This window comes from Protopterus annectens, chromosome 7.part0 (genome assembly GCF_019279795.1).
Source record: "Protopterus annectens isolate FY-2018-M chromosome 7.part0, PAN1.0, whole genome shotgun sequence".
Lineage (NCBI taxonomy): Eukaryota > Metazoa > Chordata > Ceratodontiformes > Protopteridae > Protopterus > Protopterus annectens.
The window spans coordinates 750159844-750177116 of record NC_056739.1 but is presented as its reverse complement, the minus strand read 5'-3'; positions in this window follow the sequence as shown (position 1 = coordinate 750177116).

Sequence of the window (17273 nt, the reverse complement as noted above, 5' to 3'; positions counted from 1 at the left end):
AGGGGCACAATGACCTCTCTTGATCTAGATGTGAACCCTTTCGTGATAAGGTGGGCTTTATAGAAGTTCTTTCTAACCACTTTGGCAATGTGATTATCAAAGGAGAGATTACTATCTATGTTGGTCCCCAAATCTCTAATTACTTCTTCCGTACTTAATGGATTACCCCCTATGTGGTAATTTGTGGGCACCTTGTTTTTCCCTAAGGTGATGACTATGCACTTTTTAGCATTTAGCATTTAGCTTGAGGCCGTGGCTCTGGCACCAAGCATCCGTCTCTGTGAGACCCTTTTGGAGGATGCTTGTGCCAGCTGGAGATTCGATTATGGCCCCCAGTTTGCAGTCATCTGCGAACTTTGTCAGCCATAATCCCCCCGTGTTAGCCTGAACCTCAGAGAAGTATATACCGAACAAGAGAGGTCCCAGAACTGAGCCCTGTGGGATGCCACTTGTAACTGGTTTGGATTTGGACATGGCACCTGCGATTCTGACCATGTGGGTTCTATCTCTGAGCCAGTTTGCAACCCATCTTGTGATATAGGGGTTGATATTTAAGCTGGTAAGCTTATTTATGATGCCCGAGTGGGGTATTGTGTCGAAGGCTTTTGCGAGGTCCAGGTAGGCTGTGTGGACTACCTTGCCCTCATCTATGGCTTTGGTAACTGTTTCAAAGAAATCAACTAGGTTTAAGAGGCAAGATCTGCCCTTAACAAAGCCGAATTGGGTAGAGTCCAGTGTCTGGAGGCTCCCAATGTCTTTGTTTATGAGTTCCATGATAATACGCTCCATAGCTTTACAGACCAGACTAGTCAGACTTATGGGGCGATAGTTCCCAGGGTCCATTGTGGCACCACCTTTGTGAAGTGGGACCACTGTAGCTGTACACCATTCTTTGGGTACATATCCTGTAGTAAGGCTAAGTTTGAACAGTGACTTAATGTGAGGGTTCAGTTCTTCTTGGAGCTCATGTAAGACACAGCGTGGGACACCGTCCGGTCCCATAGATGCTGTGTTTTTTGCTTTGGAGAGGGCAGCTTTCACCTGTGCATCTGTGATGTCAGGGAGGTTACATTCAGTTGGGATAGGCATTTGCTCCTTTGGTGGGGAAGGGGGGGAGAAGTTTGTGCTGAATCTGTCTGCCAGGATGTTGGCTATGTCTGTAGGTTCGGTATATTTTGTACAGTTATGCATCAGTTCAGAGCATATCTGGGAGTTTCCACCCATATTCCTGATATAACTAAAGAAGGCCTTGTGATTATCTTTAGTGTCTGGGGCAATTTTTCTTTTGAAACTGGCCTTTGATGATTTTATGAGGGATCGAAGTTTCTTGCTAATACTGATCAGAGATGCCTTCCCTTTTTGGGATTTTGCTCTGTCATGTAGTAGCTTCCTCCTTCTGTTGTATAGCTTATTTATGGCTGGGGTCCACCAGACCGGTCTCCTGTTTTTGGAGGAGTGAGTCTTGGTTTTATTTGGGATAGCACGATCCATGCATTCCTGCAGGTGCTCATAGAATGCATTTGTAAAGGATTCTCTGGATTGGGCTGTATTATCCTGTGTCCCGGGGGCTTTGAAAGATTCCACCTCAGTCTTGAGAAGTGCAAAGCTGGCTTTTGAGAAATTCTTTACAGTGATTTCCTTGGCTGGGAGTGGGGACAGGATATGGATGTCCAGGGAAATTTGTTTATGGTCTGATCTTACCAATGAGGTGTTTACCTCTGGTGTGGAACATAGAGTCCCCATGTTGGTGATGACCAGGTCCAATATGTTGTTTCCTCTTGTGGGAGTGGTGACCAGTTGTTCCATCGCTTTAGAGTTTATAAATTCAAGGAACTGTTGGGCGAGGGTGTTTTGGCTTGAGTAGTTTTCCCAAACAATGTTTGGGTAGTTGAAGTCACCCAATAACATAGTGTTTGGAGAGACCTTCATATTCTCCAGTGTTCTCAGGAATGCCAAGCGGGGTTCCTGTAATAGGGAGGGTGTTCTGTAGCAGGCTACAAACTGAAAGGTAGTTTTGCCCATTGTTAGTTGCACATGGATGGTTTCCGATGCTTCGTGCAGTGCCACTAACCTGGAGGTGTAGGTATCTTTGATGAATATAGATACTCCCCCCTCCTTTTGTGCTTCGGTCCGAGTTTTGGGGCCAAAACGCATGGTATGAGTTATAACCTGGTAGTGCTGGGGTGCTCTGAGGAGCCTTGAACCAGGTTTCTGTTACTGCACAGACATCGATTTTCTCCATACTGAGGAGAGCCTCGAGTGCATGCATCTTGAGGTTTAGACTTCTGGCATTGAGTAGCATTACCTTTAGTTTTTTTATCCTTGGGTTGTCTATGGAGGTGGGTTTGTCCTTTGAGCCTTGCCTAAAAAACGCACTATGGGGCTGGCAAGAGCCTTGGCCAGTATACGAAAGCCTAAGGGTGACAGGTGCAAGCCATCCCTAGCAAAGCAATGTGGCTTGTCGAGCATGTCATCCCAGGCTGACAGACACTGGATCCTCTTTGAATGACACCAATACTTTAGCCAATTGTTGAAACTGATCATTTTGTCTTTATACTGTGGCATCATTCTTGGTGAGGGCAAGATGCTACTCAAGGTCAGGGTCATACCAGCCTGGGCTACATGGTCAGAGAGCTCCTCTATGTCTCTTTTCATGTAGTCCAGGGAGGTACATCTCAGGTCATTCACACCAGCATAGACAATGACGGAGTCATACATGTACTTGCTTTGGAGTGACCTGAGTGCTTGCATTATGTGGTGGATCCTGGCACCCGACAGGCAGCTTACAGTGACATTCTCCTTGTTCAGTCTGGTGAGTGGGACCTCAGTGTGCCGGACAATAGAGTCCCCTATAACAAGTGTATTTGGTGTGTTGTTTGGCCTTAAGGGCTGTGACTTTGAGGCACACTGATTTTGTGAGATATGTGATTCGTGGGTATTGTTGTGGGGTGGCTGTTGCTTGGATATCTGCTTAGGTGGTCTTTGCTGTTTAGGCAGATTTTTATTTAGAGCCTCCGAGTATGTTTTTGTGTGTTTATGTGTTGGGTATGCAGATGCAATAGGTCTGTGTGAGACTGGATTTGTGGTGTGGGTGGTTACCTTTTCCTCCTGACTGACTGTGCCAGTCTTGGGTTGAGAGAGCTCTGCCTCCAGTTTGGCTGTGTAACTGCATCTCTCACATGTATTAGAGTTTGTTGGAAGGAGGAGAGGGTTGTCTGTGTACATAAGGCAATTGTAACATTGCCTCAAAATTCCTAGATTCACCAGCTGGACTGGAGAGTAACCTTGAAAATGACCCTTGGACATACCAGATTAGTATAGGGAACTGTTTTTTTACTGATCAGATTAGGAAAGGGAACTGATTTTTCACTTGATCAGGAAGGACCAATCGGGAGCCTAATACTTATGCGAAGTCAAGGAGGGTGTAGTGCTTTAGTTAGTTAGTGTTTCCTTATAAGAGCTGAGCAAGTGCAGGGCTCTAGAAAGAGAACAGAGTGATTACTTTGAGAGTTTGAACAGTTCCAAGGGAAAAAGTGAAGAGCAGACTTTCTGGAGCCTGGAATAGTTTAAACCTGTTTAGGCGACGCTGCTCAGTGCGCAAAACCGTGCAAAAAGAGAGTTGGAGGGTTTTAAGAGAGAGAGATCAAGGAGTTTAGAATTGACCCAAAATGGCCAATAAAACTACAGCTTCTAGGCAGTAACCACTCCTCCAGGGACAGGCAGACTGTTCAGTGTTTACCACTCCCACTGGTGAACACAGAGACTTCCCTTTAGCCCAAGCAAGCACTGGCCTTCTAGAAACTTCCAAACAGTTCAGAACAGCAAATCTGTAACTGAACTTTCTTGAGGCTTGGGCTGACACCTCGGTGGAAGGGGTAGCAATGTCCCAGCAGCTGTCTCCTACCCAGGTTTGAGAAATCTGAGCAGTGTTGCAGGAATTTGGGGACGTGTTCACTGAGAAACCAGGGAGCACCCACCTGGTGCAGCATCAGGTGGATACAGGACCCCAAAGGCCTATCAGGCAGGCCCCTTATAGGGTGCCTGAGAGAGTCAAACAGACTCTGAGGGAAGAGGTACAGGAGATGTTGGAACTAGGGGTGATTCAGGAGTCCAACAGTCCCTGGGCCTCCCCAGTGGTACTTGTGCCAAAGAGGGATGGCAGCACCAGGTTCTGTGTGGATTACAGGAAATTAAATAGTCGCACAGAGGCAGATGCTTACCCCATGCCTAGGACCAATGAGGCCCTGGAGCAGCTGGGTGGAGCTAAGTATCTTACAACCATTGATCTTACCAAGGGTTACTGGCAGGTGCCTTTGACTCCCAGTGCTAGAGAGAAGTCCGCCTTTGTGACTACTTTTGGCTTGTATGAGTTCACAAAGATGCCCTTTGGGATGAAGAATGCCCCAGCAACTTTCCAGAAGCTGGTAGATAATATCTTAGCAGGAGGGTTTGCCCTTGCTTACATCGATGGTATTGCTATCTACAGCCATTCCTGGCAAGAGCACCTTCAGCATGTCAGGGAGGTGCTGGCTAGACTACAGAGGGCAGGGTTGACCATTAAGCTGAGCAAATGTCAGGTGGGTATGGCAGAGGTCTCCTACCTAGGACATAGAGTGGGGAGTGGTAAGATAAGGCCAGAACCTGCCAAAGTAGAAGCCATTCAGGCATGGCCTGCACCTGTTACCAAAAACCCTTTAGGACTTGGGATAAGCCCTGGCTGCTGTCTGCTCCTTGCCCAGCATCTACCTCTGTGTTACTTTATTCATCCTGTGCTTCCAGTGCTAGTCAGCAGGAAGCTAAAGAACCCTCTCAAAATATCGGCGGGTCACCTCATTGCATAACAATCCTGCATTCCCTCTTTCAAGGAAACCAGTAAATGCGCCTAAGAACTCTACTGGACCTGTTGCTGCTACGATTGTATTTCAAGCCTGTTTTGTTAAATAGTGTAATTTCTTAGCTGTTTTTATTCTGGTGGCTTGACTGTGGTTTAACACTGAATAGGCATATCTTTATTTGTGCCGTTGAACATCTCTTTCTTGTTTACTCGTGCCCATAGGCCTTACTGTAAATGCATGTGGTTTAAAACTTGAATTTGTCTATTTTGCCTTTCAAATACACCCAGAATCTATGCATATGTCTTAAGGGTATACTGTAACATTCTTTGTAGTTTAAATTTTACAAGGTGTCTTATTCGCGCCTTTTTAATAAGCCCAGAATTTTATGCTTATGCCCTAAGGGAATATTGTAAAAGAATCATACTTATTGTTGAGATTTAAAGCTGTGTGTGTCATGATTTAGGTTGAATACTGATAAGGCGTCTATTTTGCGCCTTTTTTAGCCCACAGTGTATACTTGCGGCAGAGTAGTGGACTTATAGTTGGCCTAACACCAGTTAACCGTGTTGCTAATGAACTGAAAGATCTTTATCTGATTAGGGCCAATTCCACCACGAAACACTCAGGAGGAGGGTGTGGTGTGATTAAAGGGTAAGCAAGCTAAATGAGCTGCCAGCCGTGCTTGCTCACTGTGTTAATTTGTTTTGTAGTACTAGAGACATTGCCGCTGGATGATTAGTAAGCCGATATTGGCGATATCACCAAATCCCCAACTCACAGAGCTTTCTCTGTGTGTGACTGCTTTTTTTTATGAAAAACTTAAAGAGAAAATGAGATTTATGTAGCCCCTCCTATGCGCTTAACCTTTCCATCGGATTATTTTACAACTGCTAACTCTACTGTTAAAAGCCACTAAATGGCTGTAATAACTACACTATCTATGAGCGTGCCTGTTCTTTACTGGGCACCCAACACGTAATAAAGGTTGATGCAGCGCCACCTAAGCGCCCACCCTTACCAGTGGATACATTTTTAAATCTAACTCCACTGTTAAAGATAGGAAATGGCTTTATGAAATACACCATCCCTGAGCCTGCAGGTTCTTTATTGAACATTAACAGTGGGTAAAAGGATTCTTGTAGCGTCACCCAAGTGCTTACCCTTACAAGAGGATTATTAGGTAAAACTAAGTCTATAGTTAAAAGCAAGAAATCGGCTTTAAGTGTACTCCATTTCTGAGCAGGATAGTTCTTTATTGTACAACTAAAATGGAACAAGGCTACTGCAGTGCCACCTAAGCACATATCCTTACCAGGGGAATATTTTACATTTTACACCCTCACTTAAAAGCCAGTAAATGGCTTTAAAAGACACAACATACACGTAGAGAACAATACAGGGCCAGGGCTAAACGTACCCCCCTCCAGTAGTGCTCACAAAAAGGGCATATAACTATTGTTTTATAGTGTCTCAAATTGTTGCTGGCAAAGTTTTTATTTTGTATTTACAAACACTGAATTGATTAGTTTTTACTGCTACTATTAAGTAGAAAGGAATTGTTTTAACTGCTTTCTTTATCTATACTGTTATAAAAAAGGGCATACAACTATTGTATTATTGAACCTTGCATTGTTGCTACCAAAGATTTAAATATGTAGTACTGCTAACCAGAACCAATGTCCCTGGGAATGACTGCTAATTTAATATTCTTAGGGTTTTGAAATGCATACTGGATACTGCAATATTTGTCCATAGGGATTGATTAGTGTTATTCTGAGTAGTTATACCTTGCTTTATGTTATCTTTGTTTCTCATTTTCTATCTTGTCTCTCTTGCCTCCTGAAGTTACTCTATTCATCCTGTGCTTCCAGTGCTAGTTAGCAGGAAGCTAAATAACCCTCTCCAAATATCGGCGGGTCACCTCATTGCATAAAAATCCTGCATTCCCTCTTTCAAGGAAACCAGTAAAGTATGTCTGCTGAATAATTCTTACAAGAAAGACTTTCTATTTATTGTACCACTAACATAAGAAACAAAGCCAGTCCTGAGCTAGGACAGCCAGCAGCCTCTACTCCTCCTTCTTCTGTAACTTCACTACCTCACTCCTCCTACCTGCAAAGATACTCCCCTTGTCTTTTCACACACTGCTCTTGCTGTCTACCAACTTACTCCCTCTCAAACCAGCCTGCAATACTTGAACTGTCCACTAGATGGCACCCTTATTCCAGCCATAATCTCCTCTTACCTTTTTCTCAGGAGCAACTACTTACCTCAATTTCTTTAATTTCAGTAGTCCCTGAAGTGCTATTCAGACCTCTGTTTTGTTTTTTCCTTCATTTCCACTGTCCACAGACACCTTTCTAGTCCTCTCTTTTGTTTCCCCTCCATAGCTACAGACCACAGACACCTTTCTAGCCCCTATTCTATTCCAACCTACCACCGGAATTAGCCTAGCTGATTGTTTTTTGCTAACTGCTTCAATATCTGTTTCTACCCATTCCGTTCGCCCTGCGGGCTCACTCCGCTCCCTTCCCTACCCCCAATTCTCACCCACCCCCAGGGGTCCTACCCTTATACATACCAACCACACCTCTTCCTCTTCCTAGTACTCTCTAAACACACCTCTTCCTCTTCCCATTACTCTCTAACCACACCTATTATGTTACCTTTACTCTCATTACATACCTCTTGCTCTCACTATTATTCTTCAAACACACCCTTCCTTCCACCTTTACTTTCTAAACACTCTCCAGTTACCCAACTGTACTAATATTAACCTCACACCACTCTCCTTTAATCACACCACACCCTACTCCCTTCTTTCATCTCTACCCAGTGAATTTCTTTTTCTACCAACAATCTATATTTTTTCATACAATGTATAAACAACCCATCCAATCTTATTTCCCATTCTTATTCACATTCGTACTACTACCTCCTTTAATCCTCACCCATCTATTCACCTCCTTTGAAAACCCACTAAGCCCACAACTAAACTACCCCAAGAAAGAAACCAGCTCTCCAAACTCTCCTGTCCTCTTTATTCATGCTAATATAACATCCTCATCCAACCACATACTTCCTAAATACCATAGAACACTACACTTAAAATACAACAATCAGAACCCCAGGAAAGGCCTACCACCATACTACAGATTCCCCAACCCAAACTATCTAAGTCTACTACTCTCTTTAAAGGATGGTGACATCCACCCTAACCCAGGCCCACCAACAACTCCTATTTCTCTCCTCAACCACAAAGAATCACCTACTCATGCCCTCTCTAAACCATCAAACTCCCTTTTAATTGCTCATCTTAATATACGTAGCATAAACAATAAAGTAACTCAACTCCAAGCTCTAACTGGAATCTACTCCTTTGATATTCTCTGCTTAACAGAAACCTGGTTAAAACCTGTAACCAAAGACAATGAAATCATCCCACCTGGATATAATATCCTGAGACTAGACCAAGTATCCAAAAAAGATGGTGGGGTTGCCATCCTATATAAATCTAGCTTACAATTAACCACTCACAACTGTAAACCACCTATAGACTCCAATGCAGAAATTCTTATTTCCAAACTCCATCTTAACAATGCCAAATCCATCTATATTATCTGTACATATATATATATATATATATATATATATATATATATATATATATATATATATACACCACCCGGTAACAACACTGCCACCATGGAAAACACTTTGCTGGCTTTCCCAGTACCTGCCCCAAGAAACCATCATCCAGCCTAGTCAAATAGAATTTGATACATAATTCTATCAACTGTATAAATAAATGTAAAATACAGGCTTGTGTTTTTAAATGAAAGAAAACCCTGTAAAGCGTGAACTTCAAGATTGTTGCAACATTGTCATCTGCTATAAGGAAAACCAAGCCAAGCATTTCAAATGTGTCTTTAGAAGTTGAAAAGATCTTATGAATCTCTTTGATGTTTTACAAGTCAGCTCCACTGAGTCTGGATGAAGGTTTCATGCCCATTGTTTTAAGGTTAAAGTTAAGAGCCAGAATTTACATGTGGAAGGTGCTTTATTGTTCTGGTTTCTGCTAGGGTGTATATGTGAAATGCCTTGCATTGTTGTAGTTTCCTGAGCAGGTGTTAGCTTGCTAAATAATGCAGTTTGTGGCCTGAGAAAACCTAAGTGTCAAAATGATGTAATTTTGGGAGTGCCTCAGCAGAGCTGTTGGTTAGTGTTTAAAAACTATTGTTCAGTGAGAGACTGTAAGCATTTTGATCTTGGAAATCTAACCCAGCACTGCTTACTCTTTATGTATGTAAGTAAGATAATAGCACTGTGATTTCTCTTAGGAATAGTTAAACTTAGAAGAAAGTTAGACTAAGTATTTTTCTTTGAAATCAGATCTTTCCTACTATATTGTTTTAAGTTTCTGTGTGATCTCTGAACTTGAGAAGCATTATACTGTAGTAGTTTTGTCTTGTGTTTTATTATTTATTATTAAATATTTTAAACCTTTACCTGTGGCTGGTTTATAAATAGATAATTTAACCTGTAAAGTACATTACATATTTACAGATTTTACTAAGTCACTCCAAATTAAGTTTTGAATGCTTAGTCATACTACCATTGGATATTAATATTGCACAGTAATAACTGGACACCCTTTTAAGGGCTTTTTAGTAGCTGATAATTATTAGCTGGGTGGTGGCAGGAATTGCTACCGTATGGTCTGGGTAATAGGGGCACAGCTGGAGAACCTGTGCCAGCCTTTTCCCAGGAGGGTCTGTGTGGTTGTATAACCTCTTCTCAAAGTGTGTTTGTGTTGTGTCAGCTACTTGGGCAGGGACACAAAGCACTGGTTGGACAGAGAGGGTACTGGAGGTTTTAGCTTGCCCGGCTAGGCTGAGACCTGGACCCTATAGCTGTGCCAGTGTCTTATTGGGGACCTGGTGAGCAAGGGAGCAACCAGCCCCAGACTGACTATGATCTCTGTGTGCACTTAAGGGGAATTGTACTTTACTATGTGTATTAGTTATCCTTTCCTCTTCAGTGGTGAGGATTGAGGCTCCTGCTGGGCCAGGGCACGGGTGTCACAACATCTACAACTATGACCCATACAGAGGCATCATACTGCTGTCACCTTACATGAAAGTTATGGAGAGGGTGATTCATAAATGGAAATGCAAGGTAGTGCAGTGTAATAAGGACGATGAGCAGTTCATATTCAAATCAGGATGCAGCACAACTGACCTGATGTTTCCAGTGAGACAGTTGCTAAGAAGCTAGAGATGAGGAAAGAGTTCTAATCCTCATTCCTATGCTTTGGGAATGCAGATGAGGAGATCCCAAGAAAGTTGCCTTGGGCAAAACTGTGGCGGTTCAAAGTCATAGAATCATCATTAGAATTAGTGCTGCCTAAGTAGAAGGACCCAAAGACTCAAGTACAGTGTTCTGTCTCACATCCGGGGCAATCGATGCACCCATAAGTGGTCTTCTTTTCTATGTAATTCAGAGTAAACTATAGAACATCCCAAATTGCCAGTCATTAATACCAAGTAGTATTTTTTTTCTAGTGGGAAAGACCCCACAATGCCCTTTCTGGAGAATGAGGTGATGCAGATGGAAGTGGTGCAGTTCCCTGGTTACAAACCATATTACCCAGAACTTATCTTGCTCAAGTTTTGTCATTTTCCATATCTATAGGTTTGAGGTGACTGGCATCTATTTCAGGGCAAACCCTCGATGTCCTCTAGCATTCCATAATGATGATGCATCAGTTAAAAAAAATTTTAAAGTAGCATTTCTTGTTGACTTTGTGCAAACATTATTTGGACTAACAAACTGTATTTACCTCTTACTCACAAATCTCAGTAGCTGACATCTGAGGATTTTGTCATGACAATTTTTTTTCCATGCATACCATGGCAACATCAGCCATTGAATGACAGCTAACATTTTTATGTGAGCCATTAGCTGGACAGCAATACTGGACATAGGTAGAGGGAGTCCAAAACAATTGTCTCAATCCTGAAATGTGCAGTACTCCCCTGTAGTAAATCTTACCACATAAAAGGAATGTTCTTTTTTTTTTTTTTTTTTTTTTTGTAATAACTGATCACTCCTGTCTTCCTGAAGTCAAGGACCAATTAGTCTAAATCTAAATAAGTTGCACATAAAAAGGGTGTGTGTGTGTGTGTGTGTGTGTGTGTGTGTGTGTGTGTGTGTCTAAATTAATACACAAGTGCCTATGATGTATTACTTCTATTGCTTCATATGAACATTTTTTAAGAAACAATACTTGCTAATAAGTAAAGCATGTGTACATGTTGGCTTTTCACTCGTTAGTGTATCATTTTGTATCTGTAAATATGATTAATAAAAAAGAAAAAGAAAACTATGGGAAAAATCTGTTGTAATCCTCAATGACTATTATTTTTTGGTTTTACACTGTTATTGAAATGTTTTTCTTGACTTGCATCTCTCTTAGTCTAACTGTACAAAATTATTATAAAACTGCATACAGATGCCTTCTTTGATAGTGTGACACTGATTACTACTTGAACAATAACATTTCACTGATAATGTATTACATAGTGCATATTTAGATTTTGGAGCTTTCCTCTGGGTCACATGTGCACATGGCCTGGTCAATTATGCCACTCCGACACACACATTTATAAAAAGATGCCTATGCACATCTGCATATTTATATGTACATATATATATATATATATATATATATATATATATATATATATATATGTGTGTGTGTGTGTGTGTGTGTGTGTATATATATATATATATATATATATATATATATATATATATATATATATATATCAGTACACGCACACACATACATGTATGTAGCACTCTCCAAAGCAAAGAATACAGCATCCATGGGACCAGACGACATCCCGAGCTGTGTACTACATGAACTACAAAATGAACTGGCACCTCACCTAAGTGTCATGTTTAATCATAGCCTCACCTCAGGCTTCGTGCCCGCTGAGTGGCACACAGCTACAGGTATCCCACTCCACAAGGGGGGATCCACCTTGGATTCTGTGAACTACCGCCCCATCAGTGTGACGAGCCTGATCTGCAAGGCCATGGAACGTATTATCATGGAACTTATAAACAAAGACATTGGCAACCTTCAAACACTGGACCCCACCCAGTTTGGGTTCGTGAAGGGTCGATCTTGTCTCCTGAACCTGATTGACGTCTTCGAATCAGTCTCCAGAGCTGTGGATGAGGGTAAGGCGGTCCACACAGCTTATCTGGACCTTGCCAAGGCCTTTAACACCATCCCCCACTCTGGAATCCTAGATAAACTTACTAAGCTGGACATTAATCCCTACATCACTCGGGTTGCCAACTGGCTTACTGACAGAACCCACACTATAAAAGTAGCCAACTCCAAATCCAGCTCCAGACAAGTGGAGTACCTCAGGGTTCAGTCCTGGGACCGGTCTTGTTTGGCATCTACTTCTCTGAAGTACAGGCCAACACTAAGGGACTCTGGCTAACAAAGTTTGCAGATGACTGCAAACTGGGAGCCATTATTGAATCCCCAAATGATGTGGATATTCTACAAAAGGGCCTTACAGAAACAGATGCTTGGTGCCAGAGCCATGGGCTCAAACACAATGCCAGGAAATGTATAGTTATCCCCTTTGGGAAAAACATGTACCTGTGAATTACCACATAGGTGGCAGTACACTAAACACTGAAAGTGTGATAAGAGACTTAGGGACACAGGTGGACAGTGGTCTCACCTTCAATAACCACATCACCACAACAGTCAGGAAATCCTTCTATGTGGCACACCTCATCACTAAGGGCTTTTCATCCAGAAAAAAGGAGGTCATTGTCCCACTGTACTCATCCCTCATTAGACCCATTATAGAATATAACGCCCCATTTGGTATGTACCTCTCAAGACATCTGCAACAACTGGAAAGGCTGCAGAAATACTGCACTAAAAGAATCACAGGCCTAAAGCAGATGCCGTATGCTGACCATCTAAAAAATCTCCAGCTATACTCTGTTGCATATCGTCTACTCCGAGGCGATCTCTGCTTAACATACAAGAACATGTCAAACCCAGAGCTGTTGGACATGCTACACTTAAAGAAATCCAAATACCTCAGAGCCACACACTCCAGAGATCTAAACCTTGTCATCACAATGAACAAAACATGCTGGAGGGATAGGTTTCTGACCCAGAGACTCCCCAGACTCTGGAATAGACTGCCCATACATGTCAAGCAGAGCACCTCTTTGCCCCTCTTCAAAAGGAACCTTGACGATTGTATGGGAGATAGCAAATTCACCCCGGGGATCACACTAGTCTCTAGACAGGGGTCCAGGGAAGTAAATATTGTGAGAAGAAATAGCCAGGGAATTGTTATGGCTAGGCTTGTATAGGCCCTAGGGCCAATAGCCTAGTACCAACCTATGAACCTATATATAGACATAAGAAGGCCATTCAGCACAGGAACATCATCAGAGAAATTGGGATGACCACACTTAGAGGGATTAAACACAAACTTTATCTCATATGTATCACAAGGAAGCGCTATGTCTGTATAAAAATAAAAGGGTGCAAGGCGTAAAGATTTGGTTTTATTTTGCTGAGCTGTAACATCTCAGTACAAGGAAGCCTGCCAAGGTGGTAAAAGCACATGGCATCAACACAGCATATAGACAAATATTCTGAGAGTTGCTCTATACCTAAAGATCAAACAGGCAGATAAAACACCTTTCATGTATCTTAGCATCTACAAGTGCATAACTTGTGAAGCCTGATGAATGAGTCTGAATTTCAGTACAGGAGGGGTCAAGCTGAGCTAACAGGTATCATGCTGAGGAGATGAATTCATTATGCAGACATCATGACTCCATTTAACTTCAAATGACTGTTCAACAGCAGATGAAGACGAAGGTCTGATGCTTATGCATGGGAACCCTAAGTCAAAGACGACAGCTTACCGTCTACAGATGACGTAGGAGAAGTATCACTGACAAAACCAATTGTTAAACTTGATACACATTAATATGCACATGGTGTTTGTGTCACAAAGTATGGCCAGGTTACCAGAACGTAGCTCACACCAAAGTTACTTCCATATCTGAGCAATCTCTATTCCACCAGGCAAGAAATCTTAGCCATGTTCAGCAGAGCGAGACATGAGGTATTACCAAAATCTTGCTACATGAGGAGATCTTACATTGTAACCTAATGGAATTAATGCAGATCACATGTGATCTCAGTACCATGTTATAACATCAGACTAGCAATTACTCCTTTCCTTACGTGTGTACCATTCAGCCACTTCAGACTGGAAACAAGGGGATAAGAGATTGCATTATGAAAGAGTCTTCAACTTGAGCACTATCAAAAGTGGTTAAGGCAAAGGTCATTAACTGATTTCCAGTCATTTTTTTTTTTTTTTGGCAACAGAAACATTCATGGCCAAAAACCACTTGCCCACTGGGAGAAATGAACTCTTTCTGTTACCAGCTCTCACAACAACCAGTGCTGTAGGACAGTAGGGAACATGGGTTTCATCTTGCTTAGTGGAAGTATACCCTTTAAAGGAGGGATCACTTTCCCATGGAGTCAATCTCAGAACCCATTTGTCTGAGACAAGTTTCCAGAGAGACATAAATGGAGAATTAGACTTTCTGGGTGAGCCAGGTAGGGTAGTTGCACAAAGGCCATTACTTTATTCATTATGACCTCCTTTTTTGTCCTTGGTTCAGTGGGGATTCCTACATTATTTTCGCATACCGCTCTCCCAACATGTCTACTTACCTGCATATTGCTTAGATGGCTTGTTTTCTTTTATTTCTTGATGCAGTCGGACAATGGAGCAAAATAACTAACAGAAAATGTTGAGCAGGAGGGTTATACAAATCAGACAGATTCCATGTACATCGACTTAACCTTCTTACATAACTCATAACTTTTGCAGCAGTGGGACCACAATCTCCATCCAAACATCATACTCTTAAGTGCAATTTTAACTCCTCTGCAAGGTTTTGAAAATGAAGCCAGGCAAGCACTTTCAATACAGTATCTGCTGGAGAAAGCAACATAAAATGATTACAAGTGGTTCCCTAACAGGATACCTGTCAGCCCAGCTAGGCACGATCAGTCTTGGGTACACAGCCCATGCAAAACTCACAAACACCCACAGTGCCTCATTGAACCAAGTTGCTTTGCCCATGTCAAAACAATACACGGATTCAACACCTGTGGTGGCCCACAGCTGTTTTTCATGTCAGAGAAGGGCACTGCATAGTCGGTCCATATAACAGGGTTGCTCTCATCCCTATTCTGCTACATTCTTCTCTGTTACACCCCGCATGCTAAACACACACACAGACACACAATGTGCCGGTGAACAATGGTGCTTTGCCCACCACTTCTCAAAAAATGCTGCAACAGATCCGGGTGGATCCATGCTGCCGGTGATTCAGCTCTGGCCACCTAACAGTTGTCGCAACAGTCCCGCTGCACTGATGCTGGATGATCCCTAAACAGGGTTGGTGCCAGTTCAGCTCATCTCCATTGCTCACCATTACACCATTGAACACACACACGCACACACACACACACACACACACACACACACACACACACACACACACACACACACACACACACACACAATGTACCAGTGAACCATGTTGCTTTATCCACCTTTCCATAAAACAATGATGCTACATCTACTGGGACCACAGCTGCTGATGCTACTTGCTCATGGTACACAGCATTTGTTTCAGTAAGCTCACTGCACTTACATCAGACGCTCCATCAACAGACCACCTGTCAGTCCAGCTCTGCTCTGTTGTTCAAAGTTATGTCATAAACTTATGCACAGACCGACAAGACAAAACTGGTCAGGGAGGCTGCCAAGAGACCTACAGCAACACCAAAGGAGCTGCAGGAATTTCTGGCAAGTACTGGTTGTGTACTACATGGGGCAGCCACTGTGGCACAGCGGTTAGTGTTGCCACCTCACAGCAAGAGGTTCTCCGGTTCGATCCTTGGCTGGGATGCCTTCTGTGTGGGGTCTTCCTGTCCTTCCTGTGGTCGCGTTGGTTTTCTCCCACATCCCAAAGACATGCTGTAGGTGGATTGGACACTCTAAATTGGCCCTAGGTGTGAGTGTGTGTGTGCCTTCTGTGGAAAGTTGGGTGCCGTGCTGGCAACTCGACAATGTAAAACGCCACTGCCAGTCATGAGTGGACAGGTGATCCACTGTGGTGACCCATAACTGGGAAAAGCCGAAAGAAGAAGAAGACTGGCTGTGTACTACATGTGACAACAATCTCCCGTATTCTCCATATGTCTGGACTATGGGGTGGAGTTGTAAGACTGAAGCCTTTTCTTACACAGAAAAATGTCCAGGCCTGGCTAAAATTTGCGAAACAATACATCAAGTCTCCCAAAAGCATGTGGGAAAATGTGTTATGGTCTGACGTGAACAAGGCTGAACTTTTTGGCCACAATTCCAAAAGATATGTTTGGCACAAAAACAACACTTTGCATCACCAAAAGAACATCATCTCCACGGTGAAGCATGGTGGTGGCAGTATCATGCTTTGGGGTTGCTTTTATTCAGCTAGAACTGGGGCTTTAGTCAAGGTGAAAGGAATTATGAACAGTTCCAAATACCAGTCACTTTTGGCCAAAAACCTTCAGGCATCTGCTAAAAAGCTGAAATGAAGAGGAATTTCACCTTTCATCATGACAATGACCCAAGCATATATCAAAATCAACAAAAGAATGGCTTCACCAGAAGAATATTAAATTATTGGAATGGCCCAACCAGAGCCCAGACCTAAATCCAATTGAAAATCTGTGGGGGTGACCTGAAGAGGGCTGTGCACAAGAGATGCCATTGAAATCTGACAGATTTGGAGCACTTTTGCAAGGAAGAGTGGGCAAATATTGCCAAGTCAAGATGTTCCATGCTGATAGGAACCCAAGAAGACATAATCTTGTAATTAAATCAAAAGGTGCTTCAACAAAGTATTAGATTAAGGGCATGCACACTTATGCAACCAGCTTATTGTATGTTTTTTTATTTTTTATATTTTTTTCCCCTAACAGATTTGTTTGTTTTGCAACTGAATTGTACAGGTTGTAGGTGGGAAACATTTTGAAATGATTTATTGTGGTCTCATTTTTTATATCACAAAAACATTGCATTTTAACAGGGGTGTGTGCACTTTTTTTATCCATTGTACATGTTTTGATCATTGTATATAGAGTGCTCACTTTATGAAATGGTGTAATTTGTGTTCTTGTTACTATGTACCTTCTATATGATTGTACTTTGTTGGAGATTTGTTTGTGTTATGTTCTAGCTTTTCTCCCCATGCCTCTGCTGAAAATGGGCTCTGCCCAGTCGGACTTTCCTAGTAAAC